Source organism: Artemia sp. Qi Xiang Cuo, chromosome 4, assembly GCF_049724085.1.
Source record: "Artemia sp. Qi Xiang Cuo chromosome 4, ASM4972408v1, whole genome shotgun sequence".
Taxonomy (NCBI): Eukaryota; Metazoa; Arthropoda; class Branchiopoda; order Anostraca; family Artemiidae; genus Artemia; species Artemia sp. Qi Xiang Cuo.
The window spans coordinates 45,475,724-45,502,882 of NC_142797.1; positions in this window are offsets into that span (position 1 = coordinate 45,475,724).

Below are 27,159 nucleotides of genomic sequence, written 5' to 3' on the forward strand. Positions count from 1 at the left end.
AAAAACTCAGGGATGTAAGGAAATACAAAAACAGAATTGAGAGACTATTGGTGACATATTCACACTCATAGCTATAGATGGAAGCACAGTCAGACAGACACACGGCTAGAGTGTGAGGGACAATAAAAAAAAGGATTGTCTTATTTATGGAAAATAAATATATTATAAAGATGCTTAATAAACAATAATAAAATAAATAAAAAAACGACTACTTTTAAACAAAATAAGTAAATTATAATATACTTTAAGAATTATTTTAAATATTACCTAACTGTATATATTCTAATGATGCTTCAGATACTAGAATAAATGGAAATTAAAACTACTCAACTTAAAAAAGTAAATAAATAAAATATATGCGAATAATTTTTTTGTATGTGTGGGTTGGTTTTTGCAAGTCCAAGTGTTTGTGTTTGTTGGTTTGTATGTCTAAGGTGCCTGTCATTCTCTGTTTGTATGTCTGAATCTATTTGTTTGTATGTCTGGGCTGGTGTTTGCAAGTCCAAGTGTTTGTCTTTGTTGGTTTCTATGTCAAAATTGCCTGTCTTTCTCTGTTTGTATGTCTGAATCTATTTGTTTGTATGTCTGGGTTGGTGTTTGCAAGTCCAAGGGTTTGTCTTTGTTGGATTGTATGTCTAAAGTGCCTATCTTTCTCTGTTTGTATGTCTGAATCTATTTGTTTTTTTGTCTTGGTTGGTGTTTGTAAGTCCAAGTGTTTGTCTTTGTTTTTTTGTATGTCGAAAGTGCCTATTTTTCTCTGTTTATATGTCTGAATCTATTTGTTTGTATGTCTGGGTTGGTGTTTGCAAGTCCAAAAGTTTGTCTTTGTTAGTTTGTATGTCTAAAGTGCCTGTCTTTTTCTGTTTTTATGTCTGAATCTATTTGTTTGTATGTCTGGGTTGGATTTGCAAGTCAAAGTGTTTGTCTTTGTTGGTTTGTATGTCTACAGTTTCTGTCTTTCTCTGATTTTATGTCTGGGTTGTTGTTTGCAAGTCCAAGTGTTTGTCTTTGATGGTTGGTAGGTCTATAGTGCCTGTCTTTCTCTATTTGTATGTCTGAATCTCTTTGTTTGTATGTTTGGGTTGGTGTTTGCAAGTCCAAGTGTTTGTCTTTGTTGGTTTGTGTGTCTGAAGTGCCTGTCTTTCTCTGTTTGTATGTCTGAATCTATTTGTTTTTATGTATGTGTTGGTGTTTGCAAGTCCAAGTGTTTGTCTTTGTTGGTTTTTATGTCTAAAGTGCCTGTCTTTCTCTGTTTGTATGTCTGAATATATTTGTTTGTATGTGTTGGTTGTTGTTTTCAAATCAAAGTGATTGTCATTGTTCGTTTGTATGTCTAAAGTGACATTATATCTCTGTTTGTATATCTAAATCTATTTCTTTGTATGTCTGGGTTGGTGTTTGCAAGTCCAAGTGTTAGTCTTTGTTGGTTTGTATGTCTAAAGTGCCTGTCTTTCTCTGTTTGTATGTCTGAATTTATTTGTTTGTATGTGTTGGTTGGTTTTTGAAAGTCCAAGTGTTTGTCTTTGTTGGTTTGTATGTCTAATGTGCCTGTCATTTTCTGTTTGTTTGTCTGAATCTATTTGTTTGTATGTGTGGGCTGGTGTTTGCAAGTCCAAGTGTTTGTCTTTGTTGGTTTGTATGTCTAAAGTGCCTGTCACTCTCTGTTTGTATGTCTGAATCTATTTGTTTGTATGTCTGGGTTGGTGTTTGCAAGTCCAAGTGCCTGTCTTTCTCTATTTGTATGTCTGAATCTATTTGTTTTGTATGTCTGAGTTGGTGTTTGCAAGTCATTGTGTTTGTCTTTGTTGGTTTGTATGTCTAAAGTGCCTATTTTTCTCTTTTTGTATGTCTGAATCTACTTGTTTGTATGTCTAGGTTGGTGTTTGCAAGTCCAAGTGTTTGGCTTTGTTGGTTTCTATGTCTAAAGTGCCTGTCTTTATCTTTTTGTTTGTCTGAATCTATTTTTTGTATGTCTGGGTTGGTGTTTGCAAGTCCAAGTGTTTGTCTTTGTTGGTTTCTATGTCTAAAGTGACTGTATTTCTCTGTTTGTATGTCTGAATCTACTTGTTTGTATGTATGGTTTGTTTTTTGAAAGTCAAAGTGTTTGTATATGTTTGTTTGTAGGTCTAAAGTGCCTGTCTTTTTCTGTTTTTATGTCTGAATCTATTTGTTTTTTTGTCTTGTTTTGTGTTTGCAAGTCCATTTGATTGTATTTCTATTTTTGTTTGTCTTAATATTGTTGTTTTGTATGTCTGGGTTGGTGTTTGCAAGTCCAAGTGTTTGTCTATGTTGGTTTGTATGTCTAAAGTGCCTGTTTTTCTCTGTTTGTATGTCTAAATCTATTTGTTTGTATGTGTTGGTGGGTTTCTGAAAGTCCAAGTGTTTGTCTTTGTTGGTTTGTATGTCTAATATGCCTGTCATTCTCTGTTTGTATGTCTGAATCTATTTGTTTGTATGTGTGGGTTGGTGTTTGCAAGTCCTTGTGTTTGTTATTGTTGGTTTGTATGTCTAAAGTGCCTGTCATTTTCTGTTTGTATGTCTGAATCTATTTGTTTGTATGTCTGGGCTGGTGTTTGCAAGTCCAAATGCTTGTCTTTCTCTATTTGTATGTCTTAATCTATTTGTTTTGTATGTCTGGGTTGGTGTTTGAAAGTCCAAGTGTTTGTATTTGTTGGTGTGTATGTCTACAGTGCCTATTTTAGTCTTTTTGTATGTCTGAATCTATTTGTTTGTATGTGTAGGATGGTGTTTGCAAGTCGAAGTGTTTGGATTTGTTGGTTTGTATGTATAAAGTGCCTGTCTTTCTCTGTTTGTATGTCTGTGCAGGTGTTTGCAAGTCCAAGTGTTTGTCTTTTTTTGTTTGTATGTCTAAAGTTACTGTCTTTCTCTGTTTGTATGTCTGAATCTACTTGTTTGTGTCTTTGGGGTTGTGTTTGCAAGTCTAATTGTTTGTCTTTGGTGGCTTGTGTGTCTAAAGTGACTATCTTTATATATTTGTCTTTATGACTTTACTTGTTTGTATGTCTTTGTTGGTGTTTGCAAGTCCAAGTGTTTGTCTTTGTTGGTTTGTATATCTAAAGTGCCTGTCTTTCTCTGTTTGTATTTCTGAATCTATTTGAATGTATGTCTTGATTGGTGTTTGCAAGTCCACGTGTTTTTCATTGCTGGTTTGTATGTCTAAAGGGCATGTCTTTGTCTGTTTTTATGTCTGAATCTATTTGTTTGTATGTCTGGGCTGATGTTTGCAAGTCCAAGTGTTTGTCTTTGTTGGTTTGTATGTCTAAGGTGCCCGTCTTTCTCTGTTTGTATGTCTTAATCTATTTGTTTTTATGTCTTGGTTGGTGTTTGCAAGTCCAAGTGTTTGTCATTGCTGGTTTGTATGTCTAAAGTGCCTGTCTTTCTCTGTTTGTATGTCTGAATCTATTTGTTTGTATATCTGGGCTGGTGTTTGCAAGTCCAAGTGTTTGTCTTTGTTGGTTTTTATGTCCAAAGTGCCTGTCTTTATCTGTTTGTATTTCTTAATCTATTTGTTTGTATGTCTGTGATGTTGTTTGCAAGTACAAGTCTTTGTTGTTTTGTTTGTCTAAATTGACTGTCTTTCTCTGTTTGTATTTCTGAATATATTTGTGTGTATGTATAGGTTGGTGTTTGCAAGTCCAAGTGTATGTCTTTGTTGGTTTTTATGTCTAATTTGCCTGTCTTACTCTGTGTGTATGTCTGAATCTATTTTTTAGTATGTGTGTGATTTTGTTTGCACGTCGATGTGTTTGTATTTGTTGTTTTCTATGTCTAAAGTGACTGTCTGTCTCTGTTTGTATGTCTGTGATTGTGTTTTCAAGTCAAAGTGTTTGTCTTTTTTTGTTTGTATATCTAAAGTACCTGTCTTTCTATATTGCTCTGTCTGAATATAGTTTTTTGTGTTTCTTGGTAGGTGTTTGAAAGTCTAATTGTGTGTCTTTTTTGGCGGGTGTGTCTAAAGTATCTATCTTTCTCTATTTGTCCGTTTGAATTTATTTGTTTGAATGTGTGTGGTTGTGTTTGAAAGTCAAAGTGTTTTTCTATGTTGGTTTGTATGTCTAATGTGACTATCTTTCTCTGTTTGTATGTCTGAATCTATTTGTTTGTATGTCTTGATTGGTGTTTGCAAGTCCAAGTGTTTTTCATTGCTGGTTTGTATGTCTAAAGTGCATGTCTTTGTCTGTTTTTATGTCTGAATCTATTTGTTTGTATTTCTGGGCTGATGTTTGCAAGTCCAAGTGTTTGTCTTTGTTGGTTTGTATGTCTAAGGTGCCCGTCTTTCTCTGTTTGTATGTCTGAATCTATTTGTTTGTATGTCTTGGTTGGTGTTTGCAAGTCCAAGTGTTTGTCATTGCTGGTTTGTATGTCTAATGTTCATGTCTTTCTCTGTTTTTATGTTTGAATCTAATTGTTTGTATGTGTGGGATGGTGTTTGCAAGTCCAAGTATTTGTCCTTGTTGGTTTCTATGTCCAATTTGACTGTCGGTCTCTGTTTGTATTTATGAATCTATTTGTTTGTATGTCTAGGTTGGTGTTTGCAAGTCCAAGTGTTTGTCTTTGTTGGTTTGTATGTCTAATGTGCCTGTCATCCTCTTTTTGTATGTCTGAATCTATTTGTTTGTATGTGTGGGATGGTGTTTGCAAGTCGAAGTGTTTGGCTTTGTTGGTTTGTATGTCTAAATTGTCTGTCTTTCTCTGTTTGTATGTTTGAATCTATTTGTTTGTATGTCTGTGGTGGTGTTTGCAAGTCCAAGTGTTTGTCTTTGTTGGTTTGTATGTATAAATTGACTTTATTTATATATATTTATGTATTAATCTATTTGTTTGTATGTATGGGTGGGTTTTTGAATTTCCAAGTTTTTGTCTTTGTTGTTTTTATGTCTAAATTGACTGTCTTTCTCTTTTTGTATGTATTAATCTATTTTTTTGTATGTCTGGGTTGGTGTTTGCAAGTCCAAGTGTTTGTCTTTGTTTGTTTGTTGGTATGTCAAAAGTGTCTGTCTTTCTATGTTTGTATGTCTGAATCTATTTGTTTGTATGTCTGGTTTGATGTTTGCAAGTCCAAGTGTTTGTCTTTGTTGGTTTGTATGTCTAAAGTGCCTTTATTTCTCTGTTTGTATGTCTGAATCTATTTGTTTGTATATCTGGCTTGGTGTTTCCAAGTCCAAGTGTTTGTCTTTGTTGGTTTGTATGTCTAAAGTGACTGTTTTTATCTATTTGTATTTCTGAAGGTAATTGTGTGTATGTGTGGGTTGTTGTTTGCAAGTCAAATTGTTTGTCTTTGTTTGTTTGTATGTCTAAAGTGCCTGTCTTTCTCTGTTTGTTTGTCTGAATCTATTTGTATGTATTTCTGGCTTGGTGTTTCCAAGTCCAAGTGTTTGTCTTTGTTGGTTTGTATGTCTAATGTGCCTGTTTTTCTCTATTTGTATGTCTGAATGTAATTGTGTGTATGTCTGGGTTGGTGTTTGCAAGTCCAAGTGTTTGTCTTTGTTGGTTTGTATGTCTGAAGTGCCTTTCTTTCTCTGTTTGTATGTCAGTACGTCCCACATATGAGCTTCCACAAGTACATGGGATCTGATAAATTCCACTTTGTTGCCCCAATGAAGTTAGATCCTTCCCATAATTTAGAAAACTACCCAGAGTATTATTACTCTTAAAGCTACCCTTTGACCATTACTCTGTAAAATTATTTTAGGTTTTCACTCAGCCTGGCTACATATGGTAAGGAACAAAAAATATCCTTCTCCCAAGTTGTCTCCAAGACTTGCTTAGAAATCTCTAGGAATCTTTTTATTCTTTTTGAAAAAGTCTGGTTAATTAACCACTCTGGATACATGTTGCTTATTAGTACTTTTCTTAGAAAAAACAACTCCTCCTCAAAAATTTTGGAGAGCAAATACTAAAGATCCGGTCAGTTAAAGAAATGATCAAACCAATTTTTACTTGGCGAGTGTAACCGGAACTATAAGACAAAAATCTGCTGTTATTTGTAGGTTTCCTGTAAATTTTAAAATCCAGACTATTTTCAATTTTTATAAAGAAGAACATCAAGAAAAGGAAGTTTCCCATTCTCTTCTTATTCAAAAGTAAACTTTGAATCCCCCCCCAAACAATTAAGATGTTCCAAAAATTATTTTAATTCCTCCTCCCCATAATCCCATACTGAAAGTACGTCATCCATATACCGGCCCCAAAAATATGTTTAAAAAAATATGAATCTAACGCAATTGGTTCAATATTCTCCACAAAAATATAAGCTAATAAAGGGGATAAAGGGGCCCCTATAGGTAAACCATTTACTTTTTCGAAAAAACTAACCTCTGAATTGAAAAAAATAAGAGAACTTATTGCACAACCTTACTAAATACATAATAAAAGAAACTTCCAAATCTATTTTGCCACTAATCAAATCCATATTTCTTAACAGCTTTCTTTCTAGAAGAGTTTCGGCAGCTTCTAAATCAATATTTGTGTACATTGATATAATGTCGAAGCTTGAAAGCAAAGAACGTGAAGAAATTTCTACTTTTTTCAGTTCTTTGCTTTCCAGCTTTAACAGCTAGCTCTAACAGCTTTCTACTTTTAACAGATTTAAAACATTATAGCCCCAAAACCCGCCTCGTGGGTTTTTAGTAACTTGTCCCGCGAAGGTGAAAATTTTATAGCCCAATTGATGGGAAACAGCTAAACCTGGCAACACTGAATGTAAGACCATCTTTTTTTTTAAATTATAAATTAGAGCAGAAATTGTCAACTGCCAATGTTTCGAGTGAATAAAAATTTGAGTCCTAAAAAGAGTGATTTTCGCTCGGAAAGAGTGAAGCCAGAAAAATCTCATGCGCAGGGCTGACACCATAAGTGATAAGAATCACTGTAAGTTCTACTATCCTGCCCGGCGACAGCTGAAACAAGACAAATCCTATTTGATAGAGGTCGAGTACATATAGGTTTGACGGTCAGCTTGGATTTGCTTACATTGCCAGGTTAGGACAAGTTGATACTAAATAATAAGTAATATAACCATAAAACGATGAGTTATGTACAATCAGTCTTTGTGACAGTGGAATTTACTGAGTTAGCTAAGAAAAAAAAAAGCCTTGGTGGCAACAAAGAATTATGAGAAGGCAGAAGCGCCTTCTATGGTGGCTAAGAAATTTTCAATTTTGTTTTGAAATATATAGGCGAATTTTTGAAAGCTGTATGTTTTATGGAAAGAAGCCTATATTTTGCCTTGGTGGCAGCTGGAAAAAAGCCTATATTGGTCTTTGTGGCAGTGGAAAAAAGCCTATATTTTGCCTTTGTGGCATTTGGGAGGCAATCTTCTCGTATGTTATCCCCATATGAGATGGGTACGTTAATTGGACAAAAAAAAAAGAAAAAAAAGAGAAAAAAACCCGAACAGGTGCCTAAGCCAAGACAATAAGATCTGTTTTTATTTTGTTGTTGTTTGAGTATATATGTATGTATATATAATGTCGACACATGCCAGCTACATTGGAAAAACACTTTCCTTGGTGATATGCAGATAAGGGCGTTTGCTCCCATTTGAAAGGGAACGTTAATGACATTTAATTTTTTTTTCTCTTCTTTGCATTTTGACGCCTTGGGCAAGTAAAAGGCACTTGTAAAATTACGAAGGGGTATTGAGATAACTAATATTTTGATATGCCTAAGTTACGCAATGTCAAAAGAAGCTAAGAATCAACATGACGGGTGACCATCAGAAACCTGACATGGTTTTCCTTAAAGAAAGTCAGATTTCAGTCTATTACAAAATCAAGATTTTGCTTTCCCAGGCGCTGAAAATCAAGTTTCATTTCTTAATAAAAAAAAAATATTTGACATTGTGGTGCGGTTTTCGGTGCTTATAGAAAAAATTAATTAATGGAAAGAAAGCCCTCCCCTCGGATTTTTTTTTCAAGTCACAGAATATTAGGATGGCAAAATAGAATGTGGATGCACAAGTATGTTATTACATAAAAAAGATAAATGATGAAAATAAATGAGATGTTTCGAGGAGATATCTAGAAGAATATGAATGATTGATTTGAGGGGCAGAAATCGTCGCTCAGGCATGTTTTTGTTTCCAGATCGCAAAGAAGAAGAAGAAAAAAAAGTGGGTTTGTCTCGTGCGATTAAATCTAGTCGTTGGTTTCGTGGAAGACCAGGGGCGTAAAACGTTGACAGAAGGCTGTTAACAAGAAAACTTGTTATGTATAAGATTGTGAAAAATTACCCGGGTGACGGTCAAGACACCCTCGCGTCGATTCACTTATGTCATATTTCCTCGAAGACAAAGGTTATCAAAGTTCAACAGTGATAATCTTGTGAAATGGGTTAATAGCCCTTCTCCATTGCTAAGAATGGAGGGATTGATAAATCTTTGTAAGTCTATCACATTGATGCTATTGAAATTCTGGGAAATGATCAAATATAATGTTAAAGATATTGTGATGAAAAACAAAAAGATAATAAAAACAAAATAGATAAAATAACTAAACACGTACTTGAAATTAGGCTATAAGAGAAAAAAAAAATATACAATAGTTTTCTTTCCGGCGTCATTTCTTATTCTAAGGGAGATGAAAAAAAAAAGAAAATGATAAATTTAATCAGATTGAAAGTTAAAATCCTATGAATCTGAGATTTGGACACAGTTGAAATCAGAAAGAAATAAGATAAAAAGGAACGATTGGAAGTCAAGATACGACGCAAAGAAAGTTTTGACTATAGCTTTAGCCAAAGTATCTGGGCAAGTTATCACTCTTTTGTTTTGTTTTGCAGAAATGCCTTCAATTGATGTGAATGAGAAGACGAGCATTAATGGCAGAGATTTTTCAGATGCCATAATAAAATTCAAGGAAGGAAAATCGTCTCTTGAATTCAAACCAACAGAGGTAAAAATCCGAGGGAAAAAGTTTGAGTCTTGCGAGGAGGAGGAATTGTAGCAAGTTACTGAATGGCCAACGAGCAAGAAAAAATCGTCCCTCGTCCTCTTACTCGGAACTACCGATCTTCAGTCGGTGAAAACATTTTTTTGCTGCTGTTAGAACTATTAAATCATGCAAGACATGAGCAAGTTGGCCAAATCCCAACAGTGGTACCAAACCGGGAAAGTACCCAGTCAACTACAGTGCCAAAACCACTTGAGGAAGAGGCTTCGTGCTCAACAAGTTACTTCTAGTCGTCCCAACAAGTAATCAGGCAAATTAAAGAATCAATTAAAGAGGAAGTTATATCCTAGATAGGGACATCTCCAGTAAAGAGAGCAAGGCATGAATTGATTGAACTTGCCAAGTCGAAGTCAGATTTTTCTGGCTCATTCTTCATGTCTCGCTTGAGACATCTCGCTTCTGTTGTCACCTCAACCGGTGACCCTGAAGGGGAAAAGTATCGGGGAGCGTACGAACAGTTCTTACCGTATGTAAGTTTTCCCCAGCAAGAGCTAGTTAATAGCATAATCATTCTTATGGGCACGTCTACGAAGAAAGCAACTGTCGAGGAATTGTGGAGACTGCTTGAGAGTAAATTAAAACTTGACACAAAAAAACAGCTGTTTGACAAGTGTCAAGAGGTTCAAGTGGCAATTCCTTCTAAATACGCCTTAAGCCCATCGTATAATCCCCACCCACGGTATAATCCTTATGGATCTTCGAACTCCCCCCCAGAGATACAGGAGGGGTCGTGGGGACAGAGGTGGCAGAAGATGCTACAACTGTGGTTCAGGGTCACATTTGGTGGCCGACTGTTTCGTGGGAAAAACCACGCCAAAAAATGAGGAGTAAAAGTTTCTTTTCCTTTTCTTTCTAAACCAGTCTTATGTTGGTCTTGTATATTTGAATGTTTGGTGTGCACAATTAAAAGAGTGAAACAGTTTTTGTCTTCATTTCTTTTTTACTATCATTATCTTTTTCTTTTTGCCTTTTACCCCACATATTCTCTTATATTTAGTTCTATTTTTCCCTGCTGAGCCCTGTAGTTACGGAAATGCCTATATAAATGTGTAGATGTGCCTAGGCGTACTACAGAAACACGGTGCCCTTAGAGACGTGAGTTCCAGCGTGGGTCTGGCAATATTTGGGTGAGTCCTGGACAGCACGGGCACCCTTTGGCGGACTATGCCTTAAAGTGTACCTTAAAAAAAATCATATGAATGACTTCACATTCAGCTGCATTTGGACAAAAAAATATGGAACATACCAAAGTTAATGTCACCTTAAGTTTCCTCAGGGGAATATTGGTAAAAGTTTGAATAACAAATTGACTAAGACGAGGAAAGTATTAGGTTTTAAGAATGGCTAGCTAGGAATTGGCCCAAAAATTTATTTGGAACCACTGCATAGAGGAAGAAAAAGACCTTTGAGAAAGATTAAAATCAATAGCAGTTTTGCTTATATGTAAAACGTCTAAAAGGTAAATATTTTTAGATTCCAAATTGTGGACCAGAGACATGGACAAATGCACAAGGGATTTTGGTTGAAACCCCTGTACACCCTCATGCAAAGCATTTTATGAGTTTTGGTCAATGGGATCAAATAAAGGAGTATATAGTCCTAGACACTCGACGTTTTATCGCCGGAAATTTAGTGAATCACATATCGCATTGAAAAGAAGTCTCACAAGTGATAGGGTTCACACATTCAAAAGAAATTTTAGGTTGGATCACTAATGGAGTTGACTTAGAAACTTACTTTGTTCCGTATAAGGGTGTCTATAGAGGAAATTTCTATGATTCAGTTGTACCAGTTCCAGCAGAATTTCCTAATTCAAAATCAGTGGACCTGTTTCACGATTTTGTTAAAAACACCGTTATAACACGGATTCGTAATGGATCAGTGCTGCCATGGGGAAAGGTAGGATATTGTGACCCTCCAAAACTGGTAATGGGACTTACTATAGAACCAGAGAAACCAAGGCTATGTCACGATGAAACGTTTTTGAATATATGGATAAAAGATCTCCCATTTTCGTTAGACATATTGTTGGATATACAACCATATTTAAATATGGATGGTAAAGGTTTTTCGGTAGATGAACATAGTGTTTATGACCACGTTTTTGTCAGGCCAACTAGCAGAACGTACCTTGGATTTAAATACCCGGGCGTACACGTAGAAGACGAAGAAGACTGGTATTTTGTTTGGACTGTGTTGACTTTTGGCTCTAGGTTATCTCCATATGTTTATGCGCGAATTTCGGAAATACCAACCATTATTTACAGGAAAGCAGGGGGATGGGGATGGAAGTATTACGATGACGCGTTTCATTACATTCCCCCTGGCCCCGATTCTCACTCTGTGTGAGAACGACTCCTTAGATTCGTAATATCGCTGGTGGAAAAATTAGGATTTTTTTATATCAAATAAATCGAAATTACATTCATCCTCAAAAGTGAAACATTTGGGCATGTTTATTGACTTTAAAAGCGGCTCTTTTATAATACCAGAGGATAAGGTGGAGAAATTTGAAATTTTGAGGATTGAGCTCCTTGGTAAACCTTATTTAAAGGTTAAAGACTTGCAGAGGTTTATAGAAAAGGTAGTAAGCTTCACCCCTGCTTTCCCTCGTGCACGTCTTTTTATAGAATCATGTTCCTCGTGTTTGGGAGGCTGGGAAAGAAAAATGATTCCAGGAGGAAAAATACCAGAAAATGTGATTGAAGAGATAAGATTTTGGGGAGGTTTAAAAGCTTCACCAAGGGTTTTCCCTTGGAGGAGTACAGCCCACAAAGAGTTGGTGGTTTTTACGAATGCGAGCAACTACAAATGGTCCTGCTCGTTTAGGTCACCCGAGAATAAAGTTCTGAAGTTTTCTGATTACTTTGCACCTTCTGATTTAACTTCACCTATACATGTAAAAGAAGCAAAAGCTGTCTTAAATGCCATCCTAGCTGTTTCAGAACTGGTCAGAGATTCCTGGGTGATAGCTAAGGTGGATAACAAAGCGGTTGTTGATAGCAGGACCTTTTCACGGGGTGTTGCTGGGGATCTTAATAACATATTGAAGGAGCTGTTCCTATCAGTGGTAAAATTAAATATTTGTTTGAATATGATTTATATACCCTTGAGTTTGAATCTTCGAGATGCGCCTTCAAGATCGATTGAGAAACAACAATGTATGCTTAGTGGCTGGGCATGGTCAAAAGTGCAAAAAGCCTTTGGTGAAGGGAGGGGGCACACATTTGATTTAATGGCATTGCAATCAAATGTTCAGCATGATCTTCAAGGGGTTCCATTGCCTTTCTATTCGCCATATCCGTAACCTGGCGCAGTTGGAATTGACTTCTTTACCCATAAATTGTCTCCATTGGAACATTATTATGTTTTCCTCCCAAATTGTGGGATTTTGTATAATCCCACAGGTTCTACATCATTTGTTAAACATGCATGTGAAAGTCACAATTGTGCTCCCTTTTAAAAAAGAAGCACCATGGTGGCCCTTCATAAAAATATATGCCACAGATTTCTTGCCCTTAGGGAAAAAGAGAGATAAGAAGGTTTTGCGTTTTCCTTCGAAGAAGGGATATCTCAATGATAATAAAGGTCTGATAAGTGATCTAGTAGCAGTAAGAGTCAAATTTTAAAATATTAGAGTACATGCAAGTCTATTATGTATTTGTATTTGATGAAAAATGATGATTTTGATAAATAACAATTGTTCAAAGTCTAAAATGCTTCGATTTTGATTGCAGATTCATACCCAACATAACCTTATAAGATGGGAAACCAGACGAAAAGAATTGGTTAATCTGCTCCAGACCTCAGCCTATGGGAAACGGAAATCAAGATTGCAGGAGGATCTAGAGCACTTTTTGAGGGGTCTTGATAAAACGCTTTCAAACTGTTTACCTAGAAATATTGTTTTCTTTTTGCTATCGAGAGAAGAAAAGGGAAGAACTATTTTTACCTCGCACTCAGTGCCCAAATTTAGCGACCCGTCAATCAGATTGTGGATGTGAAAGGACCCTGGCAGCAGGGACAGTCGATTCCCTTATTGGACAAATCACTGCAATTTTCAATGATGTGGGCCGTACCAAAACCTGGTCAGAGGAATCAGGCTCAGGGAATCCAGCCAAATCTTACGAAGTGAGGACTCTCTTAGCGGCTATCAGGGCACAACAGGCTCAACATGCAGTTACTCCAAAACAAGCGATACCTTTTCAAATTTGGAAACTGGTAAGGCTGGCAATACATTTGTGGTCTAACTCCGTGCTGCTCAAAACAAAGGGTGATTATTCAGGTGCCTTAGAATGTTTACGCAATAGAGCCTTCTTTATTATACAGTTCTTTGGAGGATATAGAGACTCAGATTTAGCTCTAACTAAAAGTAAAGAGATTCTTTTCTTCCCGGATAAAAGGGTCTGTTGTTTAACCATACGTTTGGAGAAACCCTGTAGCAGGGAAATTCTAATACCTTTGCTATTTTCCGGACTCATGATGAAAAATGTTGCAGGGTTCAAGCTTTGCAAGACTACCTTAGTTTTGCAACGGAATGTGGCTTATCGCTCTCATGCGGGTTCCTGTTTAGGACAATCAGAGGCGATGCCTTCATAAATAATCCCATCGATTATGCGACCATTTATAGGTCCCTGAAGAATACGTTACCGGAGATTGGGCTATCAGCTGGAGAGACACCGCACAGTCTTAGAGCTGGCAGAGCACTAACACTCTCCGCAGGAGGAGCTGGAATTGAAGAAGTAATGGCGACAGTTGGATGGAGAACAAAAGGTACCGCAAACTACTACTTAGCATAGAAAAAAGTAATCTTGAACGAGAACGGAGACACGTGAAGAATTTAGAGAAATCAGCCTGGGTCTATGATGACCTTGATAACCTAAAAGGTTTTACTCAACTTTTCCCTTGATTTGGTTCTCAAATTGATAAGATTTGGGGTGATATTTGTTTATATATGTTAATAAATGACTATGATAGTATGGTGGTTTTGGGTGATTTGATTATAGAAGCATGATGGGGATGATGCTCTTCTTGCCCAATCTTAGCAAGTTGTGAAAGCTGGGAGCTGAGTAGGATGGTGAAAGATAGATTACTATCCTACCCGGCGACAGCTGAAACAAGACAGTCCGTATTTGATACAGGACGGAGGAAGCGGGGGTATAAGGAGGCTATCCCTAAACATATTATGGAAGTGAAAAAAATGGACTGCAAAAGGAAACGAAGTTAGGGACAAAGAGAATCGAGAATTGATATGGATGAAAGCTCTCAGTAGACACAACCAGCATTCTTTTGGGGTACCTTACGGTGCTCTTCTTGCCCAATCTTAGCAAGTTGTGAAAGCTGGGAGCTGAGTAGGATGGTTAAAGATAGATTACTATTGACAATAATTATTATGTCCTTAGAATTACTTGAAATTCAAATTTAGAAGGGGTCCGTATTTAAACAAACCTCTAAATAATAAATTAGAAAATAAATCTAGCTCTAAGCACAAAACTATTGCTGTCTTCACTGTAGTCAAATCAACTACCGAAGATTAAGGCCTGAACACATTCCCAGGTTGCTGCTGTAATTACTTATGAATGAGCTGGGACAGAAAAAAAAAATGAGGAAAATGACTTTTTATGTATTTTTTGGCCGAATGGGACGAGACCTTTGCCATACAAGATGAGTTTTTTCCTTTACAAGAACATCTTCTTCTTTCCTTTGTTGTAAAATTCTTTCCAATGTTTATACAACACGTGTAGCTTCCTGGAGAAATTCCAAAAACATTTATTCCTACTTGTAAAGTGAAGATTTTGCTTGAAATACCCTAAATACTGTTTTGTATCAGTCAGCAGTATGTTTCTGATAATGGTTTTCAGATTGTTGAGTTCGAAAAATGTTCGTTCGTCTTTCGTGCTTGAAGTCAGGCACCTTTTTCAACCCTATTTCTTTGATTAAATGGATTTTTTCCGGACGACCAACCGACAAATGGATCACTAGAAATTCTATCATTCACAATATTTTGTTTCCTCTCTGGAAGCTTGAACTCAAAGGCGTCATTTAGAGGGGGATGGCTGGGGCTATATCCCCACCCTGATTTTATAAGGGGCCTCAAATCAATTGTCACAATCTCTGTCGCTTTGATTTGAAGTGTGAAAAAAAAATTGCGTAAAAAAGTGTTCTCAATTAAAAAAAATCCGCTTCTAATATATTTGTACTTCACAACAATAAATTGAGGGCTTCATTCCCAAACATATTCGTTTAATATTCCTTTTTCATATATGGCGAAATATTTTTATTGCATTGTTGTTACATCCACGGTGTCCAGCTTTCATAACAATAAAGTAATTGACCCAGGATCCGTAATAAAATTATAAAATAATAATTACAATGGAGCAATTATCCCCTCCATATATACGTATTAAGTACTCTATATTTCTTTGGGATTCTGTTCTGAGTCGTGTGTGACTCAGGTCTTCTCTGTTTCTGGACTTGGTAAAAAAAAAACACTATTTTGTGCAACGGCGGACTTTTTGCGTTCCTAGTAGCCATTGACGTATTATTATCAATAGAAGCCAGACCTTATAGGATTTTGATAGTTCCTTGTGCTTTTTCTTCTTTGCCTTCAGTCAACATGTTAAATTTGGATATTGATTTCGTTTAAAATGATTATTTCATGAATTTTGTTTCTAGAATTGTCTTGAAATTTAGCTTCTAGAATTTTGTAAAAATCAAAGTGGGAATTTCCAACCAGTAATTTTTTTTTAATATTCAGGAAAAATAAGAAAGACCAGAAAACTATATAATATAAAAGGACAATTCAAAGAATCGATAAATATCTTGAAGCAAGATACTTATTCTTACACACCATAGATCATATCAAAACGAGAATATGAAAAAGGAAAAGATTTGTTAATAAGACAGTTAAACAGAAATAGTACCGACAATCAAAGACCAAATATTTAAAGACCAAAGGCTTTATCGGCGGAGAGGGGGGGGGCTTAGCTTGAAACAACCTATAAAAAAAATGAGAAAACATGATAAAGATAACAGAGGAGAGCAAGACAAAACAACCCGGAGACAGGAAAGAAAAACTCAGACAATCAATTGGTGTCAGTTCAAGAAATTTTACGCTGGGGGAGGGGAATGTACAGTTGAACATCTATAGGGAGTTGAAATTTTTTTTTTACATTTCCTTTGAATATACCAGGGCAGTGTCCAATTTTCAGGTGGGCAAGCCCGTATTATATCAATTGCACCGCATGCAACTTACATTAACTGCCATCCTCATTAGTGGCGTTTTTTTTGCGTGGTTGGTTCCGTGGGTTTATCGTGTTTTGCCATTTTTGCGTTTTTGACAAAACACGTAACATCATGTTTTAACAAAACTTCGTTTTATTGCGAAACACGAAACATCATGTTGCCTGTTCGACTGTCTGTTTCCTCAAACTTGGAACTTGCTCTTTGTGCGTGTTGCGTGTTCGATTGGTCCCTATCCAGATAGAAAAAAGTTATCTGTAGATGACAAAAGAAAGGATAAGATGGAAGGGAAGAAAATGGACATAGATCCTACTGAATATGCGTTTTTGAATAGAGGCCAAGGTGAAACACATGTGTACAAGAAAACAGGCAAGTAAAAAGCTCAGAATTTTTCCACATGTTTCCACAGTTTTGAATATTTTGCCACTTTTCCTAAAATGCGTTTTTAGACGTTCAACCAGGAACATGGACAGAGAACACGAAAGCGACAAAAACTGCGTTTTTGGGCTAGAACATGAAACTTGGAACATGAACCATGAAACACGGAACTTCGAAAAAAAACGCAACTATTGACTCAACATTGTGTTGGGTGATTCCATTCAGAACTTGAGATGAATGGCTTCTCTTTTATCCACTCTTCAAGCGCAGTACTGTTTAATCGCGAATTAGCAGTACAGCCTACCAACTGTTTGTTAATGTTCAGAAAGCCACGGGCATAACTGTTCTTCAGCTGGAGTAATCATCTACTAAAACATGGGCATATGGGAATAGATCGGTGAACAAAGTACTGAATAGATACAACTGTATTTTGGCCGTTTTATCAATTACCAGAACATCTGATGACGGGGAATCTGCAGCTCAGGCCCACAGCTTTGTAACTGTAAGGAGGCCTTATTTTTGTGTAAATTTGGTAACTCAAGTTCAGTAAAAGGTGGACTCCCCTTTGCTCGAATAGATCAGGAATAAAGTGACAATTTTAAATTAGCTTAAATTTGAAAATAACTTCGCTTTGCGTAACCCAGTCGTAAATCTTGAAAGGACATTTCTTTCTTTGAGCATCGAACGACATTTTGGACCCGTAGTAAATATTTGAAGACCCAATCTTGACCAGTTTTGTATAAACCAGAGAGGAATGTCCTAAAGTGTTATATTATTTCAAGCTTTAGAATCAAGGCTTTGAAATACGGGGGAAAAAAATACTTTTTAACAAAAAGTTGTTGATTGGCTAAAAGAACGGGGGTAGGTCACTAAGCAAATCAAGTACCAAATTGATAAAATGTACGGATGAGAGAAAATGGGAGTTATCTTGTGAAGACAGGATACTATAAAGGAACTTTTAGTAAGTAACCATTTTAACTAATTATGGCAAGTACCTGGCTTGTCTGAATTCCTTTAAATGTAAAGTTAAAATAATAATTTTAAACCTTTTCGTCACTTTAGACTGTACCGAGAAAATCCCATTTCCGTGTTGAATTAAGTTATCAATTAAATCCTTTAAATTTCTTTTGAGAATAACACTGGAATAAAGTAATAAACTTCAGAGAGATTTCTGTCGCTTTAGCTAAATCAATATCTTATTCTGAATTAATTTAATGCTTAAATTTGAGCAATATAAACTGAAATTAGAGTCATGGCGAAAATTCCCCTTTGAGGGTTGTCAATAGATTTATAAAGGATTTTAAACCTTACTGATAGTGAAATAGCCTTGAGGACTTTTGTTATTAATTAAAGGATGCGTAATCTAATTAAAACTGATTAAAAGCAGAAAAATACGCGCGTAAATAGCTTAGGACTCTAGATTTTATTCTATTTGGTGATTGGGTTTATAATTCGGTTAGTGTATCTTAATTGGCCAAGACTTAGACCATCTAGTACAGCATTTTAAAGGTTAAAATAGGACAAAAATAATTTCTGCCCAGAAACTTAAACTTGTGAGTAACCGAAGGTTTAAGGAACGTAAAACACCTTAACCAAGAAGTCAACGTTAGGAGAGCTTTGTGCTTCCCTTTCCCAGCCTAGTAACCCTTGGAACTTGCTGACATTTAGAAAAATCTTACATATAAGAAAATTGGGACAATCGGACTCTAACATAACTCCCCCCTTATGTATTCTCTGACGTGTATACGAAAGGGGACCTCATTTCGCTTTTTAGCCACTCTTTCATTTCGTTAACCCGTGCCGACTGTTTATATAAAGGCGACTTCGATGTTATAGAGATAGGTTAGGGGAAAAGAGGAATTATATTGTCAAACTAAGAATTTCAAGTCCTTTCTGTCCAGATAAATTCAATTAATAGTTTTCCCTGCTGAAGTTAAAGTTTATCAAAGGTCCAAGGAGGACTAATCTCTTTTACGAAATATAAATATTGTATATTTTGGTTTTCGTTAAACAATCAAATTGATATCGAATCAAGTACGGTTATTCCTAGTTTTTGGCTCACCCGAGAAAAAACAATTTGAACTAAAGGATCTTAATATCCCAGAGCTCAAGCCTTGCCTAGCTATTCAAGTGTAACGCTTTCAATTAAAAGTATTCGATAGCCGTAAAACTAAAATAATCCTTTTTCTTGGCGAACGACGTGTGCTATAGAGGAAATCTCCTGAACAACGGACACACACATCATATATGATTAGCCAACCCAGAAGAGATCTACTGGAAGAGTTTATAATAATAAGAATTTCAACATTTTCTCCTTTTATTCTTTTTAATAATAAATATTAGTTGTCACTGGATTTTGAGTACCGATTCTCACCAAACGCCTCAGTTATAACACGCTTTCACTTTTAGTCCTAATTAAGTAGGGGCAATCTTACAACTGGTGACAGCGGTACTCAATTTCGGTACAACTTTCGTTTAAGGGGGGAGGATTAATTAAAAATTTTAAATTTTGGTCAAATTTAGTCCTCTGTTCTTCCCAAGAAGGTGCGTGATCAGTTTTTTGGTGGTTTTCTGGCTTTTCTGGCTTAGTTTTCATGGCTTATCAGTTTTCTGGCTTAGCAGTGACGGAAAGGTTTTAACAGTGTTCATTTGAGTAGTAAGTTTAAACAGTGTTAATTTAAGTAGTAATACTGACAGTGTTTATTATTATAGATTTTTTTTTCTTTTTTCTTACTAGTCTTCATCTGTAGCTTAAGGTTTTTTCAGTACGCTGGTTATTTTAGGAGCAGTCTGGAACCTTATTGCTGAGCCAAATCGGTCTATTAATCTTGACGTGTTAAAAGTGCAGTAATTAGCACTATTGGGGAATAAAGTCCCGATTGATTTTTTTCTATAAGTAAGGAGGAAATAGAAGAATTCCAAACAGAAGGTCGGGAGATTGGAGCAGAATAATGAAAACAATGGAATTAGGAAATTCACTCTTAAGCTTAAAATCTCCCCGAGTTGCTTAAAGAAAAAATGAGAAGTTTAAGGAGGGTATAAATTAACAGTCTAGCCAGACTGATTTGATGAGGCCCTCTGAGGGATGCGAGTCAAATATAGTTAGCTCAAGCATTCATCAGAAAGGGATGAATTCAGTAATAAGACTACTGAAGAGGATCTTCCTTCTATGAGAGGGAACAAGCATGGCAGGGATAGATGCTTGACCTCTGAGTCTATTCATGGCAAACAGGGTGAGATCATTGTAAGGAGAATCAGTCCAAACGGGTGTGAAAGTGAAGACAGGACAATTTTAGAGGGGAGCGAAACTGAAACCAGTGCAAGACAAGTTCTAGCGGGGGAACTTGCAAAGACCAGGACTATGGAAGGAGTCGCTGGCACAGATAATTAGGAATACCCACAGACCTAGACGCCAAGAGATGTAAGCCGCAGGATATAGAAAAAATTCCAAGATTTGACATTTCGGGTAGAGCTCATAACCAGAAATCTCGAATTTTGGAAAGGAAAGAATCCTTTTTGTAAAAGGTTTGGAGATCTCAATTTGGTTCCCGTGGATGGCTTATCCTGTGCAATAGAGGATTTCGACAGAGTGCACGGAGATTGTAAGGAGGCCTTATTTTTGTGTAAATTTGGTAACTCAATTTCAGTAAAATTTGGAATTCCCTTTGCTCTGATAGATCATCAATAAAGCAACAATTTCAAGTTAGCTGGAATTTGAAAATAACTTGACTTTGCGTAACTAGTCATAAATCTTGTAATGACACTTCTTTGTTAAAGAATCAAACGACTTTTGAACCCGTGATAAATAATTGAAGACCCAATTTACACCAGTTTTGGGTATGTAACAAAAAGGATCGCAAGGCCTTGAAATACTGGAAAAAAACTACCTTTTAATAAAAAGTTGTTGTTTGGCTGAATGAGCAAGGGAAGGTCACTGAACGAATCAAGTAACAAATGAATAAAACGTCAGAAAGAGAGAAAAGAGGGGTATTTTTGTGAGGAGAGGGGACTAGAAAGGAACTCTTGGTAGGTAACCTTTTTAACGAATTATGGCAAGTATCTGCCTTGGTTCAATTTCTTTAAATGTAAAGTTAAAATAATAATAATTATTTCTTTTTATAATAAATATCAGTTTTCACTGGATTCTGAGTACCGATCTTACCCAAGCCTCATTTATAACACGCTACCAAGTTTCAGCCCTGATTAAGTAGGGGAAACCTTACAAGAGATAACAGACATGTCAATTTAAGATAACCCTATTCTGAATTAAGACCTTATGCTGAATTAATTTAATGCTTACATTTGAGCCATTTAAACTGAAATTGGAGTCAGGGCTAAAATTCCCCTTTGAGGGTTGTCAATATGATTGGGTTTATAAATCGGTTAGTGTATCTTAATTAGCCAAGGCTTGGTCCATCTAAACACAGTACAGTCTTTTAAAGGTTAATATAGGACAAAAATAAATTTCTTCCCAGAAACTTAAACTTATGAATAACCAAAGGTTTAAGGAACGGAAAAAAAACTTAACCAAGAAATGAACGTTAGGAGAGCTTTTTGCTTCCCTTTCCCAGCCTAGTAACCCTTGGAACTTGCCTTGCATTTGTAGAAATCTTACATATAAGAAATTTGGGACTATTGGACGCTAACATTGCTATTTGAATATTACTTTACTTTGAATATTACAAGAGAATACACTACTCTTGTGTATTCTTTGACGTGTATACGAAAGGGGATCTCATTCTTCTTTTTAGCCACTCTTTCATTTCGTTAACTCGTGCCGACTATTTATATAAAGGTGACCTCAATGTGTATACAGATAGGTTAGGGAGAAAGAGGAATTATATTGTCAAACTAAGAATTTCAAGTCCTTTCCATCCAGATAGATTCAGTTAATAGTTTTTCCTACTGAAGTTAAAGTTTATCAAAGGTCCAAGGAACACTAATCTCTTTTAAAAAATATAAATATACGATATCTTGGTTTAGGTGAAACAAATAAATTGATATCTAATCAAGTACGGCTATTCCTAGTTTTTGGCTCACCCGAGACACAATAATTTGAGCTAAAGGTTCTTAATATCCAGAGATCAAGCCTTGTCTAACTATTCAAGTGTAACGCTCTCAATTAGAAGTATTTGATAGCCTTAAAACTAAAATAATCCTTTTTCTCGGTGAACGACATGGTTATAGAGGAGATCTCCTGAACAACGGACACAAAGGAAATATATGATTAGCCAACCCAGAAGAGATCTATTGGAAGAGTTTATAATAATAAAAATTGCAACATTGTCTCCAATATTAGTTGTCACTGGATTCTTAGTACCAATTCTTACCAAACACCTCAGTTATAACACGATACCACTTTTAGTCCTAATTAAGTAGGGCAATCTTACATAACCATACGTCAGACGTTTGAATTTATATTCATACTTCATCTAGCGGAAAAAAAAGCGCCACGAACTCTGTCTGAGCAGCTGCAAAATTTAGACCTAGTTTTCTCTAGTAGCAACTGGTCTTATTGTAGGTACGCGAGATAAAATTATAGACATGCGAACTGCCGATGGTTTTGATGAAACCTTTCATAAAGTAAAATAACTTTCTTGTGATTGCAGTCTCACTGAAGACCTTTTATAAAATTCTTAGAATTCTGATTCTTCATTTAAAAGACCAAAGCATGCACAGCAAGTACCTTCCTGCTTATGTGATTTTGTAATCATGTCAACTTTGGGAAAAAGCAATCTTACTGAAGTGAAAAATCAACTAAAATGCTTTCAGATGGGATCATTTTCTTGTGACAGACATATTGTGCTCCAAGTTTGAAAGTCGCTTCGTGAATACTCCCCGCACTTTACCAATGCTAGCCGAATAGCTAGTTTAGTATTGCATTACAAAGAAACTTACATTGACACAACTCTGTTGGCCTCGCAAATGGATCTCGTGAGAAGATGTGCACTCATTAGCTAATACAACAAAAGATTTCTTTCAACTTCACGATTGTCTGAAAGCAATGTCAATAGCATATTCCGAAGTTTCGAAAATCATGCAAATCTTCATTACTCTGTCTATCACAATGGCTAGTAAAAAGACATTTTTTTAGACTAAGCCTGATTAAAACCTATTTAAGATCAACAGTAGGCGACGAAAGGCTCAGTTATCTGATGTTGATGTTTGGTGAAAAGGCTCTTAAGAAGTTGTTGGACTTTAATGCTATGGTTAGAAAATATATTTAAATATATAAAACTATTGTATAAAATTAAAGAACATAAAATATATGGTTAGAAAATATTTTCAGAAAAATGAGACCTTCTCGGTTCTCAGTGTTACAATAAAACTGTGAATTACTTTCCATCTTAAGTTCTCTCTGTATTCATTAAATACTTTTAAATTGCCTCTTAATACACTTTTAAATTGCAACTTTAGAATACTTTAGCTTTTTAATACATTTAATTTAAATTTAATCGTAACTTTTTAAATACAATCTAAATACTTTTAAATTGCTTCTGTATTCATTAAATAATTTAAATTGCTTCTTTTTATTAATAATCGATTTTGGGAGAGACCCGTGCTAACCACTATGAAGAAATATTGATCTTTAACAACTGTGAGCCAACCAGTTATGGGGGTCTATAGAGGTTGCTTAGACCCCCCCCCTGCTTGAACTACCAACGTTCAATTGAATTGAGTATTTTATTACAGTTCACCTCATTGTCACCAGCGATTCTAATAGAAAGACAATCATTGCCAAAACTAGGTTTTGGTGTTAGCTTTTACAGCACCCTCTACCAAAATACATTCATAGAATATCAATAGACCAAGAGAAGACTCAGCTATAGCCCAGTGCTAGGTATTGACACAGAGCAAGGTCTTTGGACCTTCCTGAAACTTCTCAGAAGAATTTGATTGGTTTGTATTGTCCTAATAACAATCTCGGTTGATCCTAAGATGTTTGCATGTTACTCATCAGAGGGCAGCACTATTCACTTTTTTTCTCAGTTTGATAGTTTGGGTCTCCTCCAACCAAAATGTTGAAAATCTGTGTCTGGCTGGTGCATAAAGTTTTTCTTAATTCTATCTGCTTGAGAGTAAGAAGATAGACGTTCCAAAAGCTGTGTTTGGGTAATTGCTTTTGTATCATCTCCCGGCGGTAAAATGGCATACACACTTTTTCATTTCCAAGCAAAATTGTCGCGTTTACATTTATGTCAGCTGCTAGGATAACTGAGCCAAACCGCTTATAATTTCTTTTATTGAATTTGATTCTCAACTTCATAATCTGATCTTCTTTTTCTTAAATGGAAACGCAGGAGAGGCGACTAGAAAATGGAGACAAGGCATAAATAACAAGGAAAACTTATAACGGACCACTGTGTCCTTGAAGTTAATTAATTTGAGTGAAAGAGTGAAATGAGGAAAAAAAGCGGGACAAAATCACGAAAGAGTGACAATTGGGAACTGTGATAAACATAGGGCACCCATGGAGAGTTAACGCAGGGCACTGTTAGTAGGGAAGCCCTTTCGACTCCTGAATACACTGCGTGGTGCCATCTATAATCAAGTCTAAAGCTGACAGGACATAATTTATTCATGGATTATGGATCCACGAAGGGGGACAGATTTCTGAGAAATTGATTGCATAATTGACTAGGACAAGAGGGGAAGTCGATTTCTGGGAAATTGATTTCATAATCGAGGGGAATTATTGATCCATGAAAGGGGAATTAAGAAACAACATGGCTTCTTTGATCTTTAGGTCTGAGGGATAAATAGTCTTTAGTGACAGAGATAAATTAATATTCCATTTTTTTAAATATGGCTTCTCAGGTCATTAGACTTAGCGATAAATTAATATTCTATCAAAGCCTTAATAAAATAACCAAGAACACCTTAGAGATGAAGAGATTAACGCGGGAATTTTTTCATGGGAATTTCAGATGTGACAGTGCAGGGATGCCAAAACAAAATGAACACGCAGAAATTACGTTTAGGGATTATTTGGGCGAAACCGTTTGAGACATTCTAGAAGATGATTTGGGCGAAACCATTTGAGACATTTTAGGGGATTATTTGAGCAAAACCGTTTGAGAGATTTTAGAAGAAGATTTTAGAAGATGATTTGGGGTGAAACTCTGTGGTTGTTATAATACACAAGATCCATTTGAACAGTGTTGTGAGATCCCCTACCCCAACCCCAAAGGGCCCCCCGGGCCCCAAAGGCCCACTGGGTCCCCAAAGGTCCCCCGAGCCCCCGAAGACCCCCGGGCCCCAAAGGCCCCCGGGCCCCCAAAGACCCCCGGGCCCACAATGGCCCCCCGAACCCCCAAAGGTCCCCAAGGCACCAAAAGGCCCCCGAGCCCCCAAAGATCCCCTGGACCCTCAAAGGCCCCCAAAGGCCCCCGGGGCCCCCAAAGAGCCCACTACCCTCCCCTTCCCCCTGTCTCCTTTGTTGTGGTTTACCTTGTCACTGTTACATTCTCTTGATGTTTCAGAGTTCATTTTAGATTTTTTTTTTGTTTTAATGTAGGAGTTGGAATATTTCATTAGTGTTTTTTCGTGATTTACCTTGTCACTGGTACATTCTCTTGATGTTTCAAAGTTCATTTTAGATCTTTTTCGTTGAAATAAAAGAGTTGGATTATTTCAGTTGCGTTGTGTAGTTCACTGTTACATTCCCTTGATGTTTCAAAGTTCATTTTGGATTTTTTTTTCGTTGAAATGCAAGAGTTGAAATATTTCAGTAGTGTTTTGTCGTGGTTTACCTTGTCACTGTTACATTCTCTTGATGTTTCAAAGTTCATTTTAGATTTTTCTTTCCTGGAAATGTAAGACTTGGAATATTTCAATAGTGTTTTGTCGTGGTTTACCTTGTCACTATTACATTCTCTTGATTTTTCAAAGTTCATTTTGTATTTCTTAGGTTGAAATGTACGAGTTGAATTATTTCAGTAGTGTTTTCTCATGGTTTACCTTGTCACTGTTACATTCTCTTGCTGTTTCAAAGTTCATTTTAGATTTTTTGTTGAAATGTAAGAGCTGGATTATTTCAGTAGTGTTCTGTAGTGGTTTACCTTGTCACTCTTACATTCTCTTGATGTTTCAAAGTTCATTTTGGATCCTTTTCGTTGAAATGCAAGAGTTGGATTATTTCAGTAGTGTTTGTTGTGGTTTACCTTGTCACAGATACATTCCCTTGATGTTTCAAAGTTCATTTTAGATTTTTCATTCGTTTAAATGTAAGAGTTGGAATATTTCAGTAGTGTTTGTTATGGTTTATCTAGTCACTGTTACAATCTCTTGATGTTTCAATGTTCATTTTAGATTTTTTTGTTGAAATGTAAGAGTTAAATTATTTCAGTAGTGTTTTCTCATGGTTTACCTTGTCACTGTTACATTCTCTTGATGTTTCAAAGTTCATTTTGGATTTCTTCGTTGCAATGCAAGAGTTGAATTATTTCAGTAGTGTTTTCTCATGGTTTACCTTGTCACTGCTACATTCTCTTGAAGTTTCAAAGTTCATTTTAGATTTTTCATTCCTTGAAATGTAAGAGTTGGAATATTTCAGTAGTGTTTATTGTGGTTTGCCTAGTCACTGTTACATTCTCATGATGTTCTAAAGTTCATTTTAGATTTTTCATTCCTTGAAATGTAAGAGTTGGAATATTTCAGTAGTGTTTGTTGTGGTTTACCTAGTCACTGTTAAATTCTCTTGATTTTTCAAAGTTCATGTTGGAACCCGTGGTCCTAGTTTTGTCAGATAAATGTCCCTCCCAGATTCATTTCTTCCGGCCCCTTAATTATTTTCCTTCCTTAAGTAATAAATATTAATTTTCCTATTATTTTCTTTGACGCCATTTTGGCTCCTCTTAACTGCGTACGTGCTTAAAAGACCACGAGAGAAAAATTGCGCAGTTAGGGAGATTGGCCAGTAAATTAGTAGTCCTGGGATTGGCTGGAAAGATTCTTTACCACCCCTAGTAACCCCACCGTGTGCTGCGGCTAGCGGGCTGAGAGAAAAAGTCAATTTTTTAGTTAGTTCATTTTATAACGCGTGACTGTAATATAGTAAGCCTTTTCTATGTACTCTTTTTTACTTTTAAGCTTAGGTCGAAAATAAAGGATTAATTAGAAATTCTTATCAGTAGACTTTGGCTTTAAATGTGGCTATAGACCATCCGATCACGTTAGTATAAAAGAACCGTTGGAGTAACCGCGGATATCCCACTAATTTGGGGCCCAAGAGGGATCATCCCCCTCCAGTAAGTGGCATAGCAACTCTTTGCGCCATTTTTGCCTTTAAAAGTGGTGACCCCGCACAATAAACCTCCAATAAGTGGTGGCAGCGAGTTAAGGTCCTATCAGTCAATTTGATAATAAAAGAATTCAGCGCTATCGAAGAGACGATTAATTTGGCCTAGAAAGTAGTCTATTGTGGTGGCATATAAAAAGACAAAAATACGCAATTAATTAATAAGAAGGTCTATAATGGGCTATTGCCCTTTTAGACAAAAATAAAAAAAAATAATATGAAATGAATGACTTAAGTCAACAATAGGGGAATCTTCGTATTTAAAAG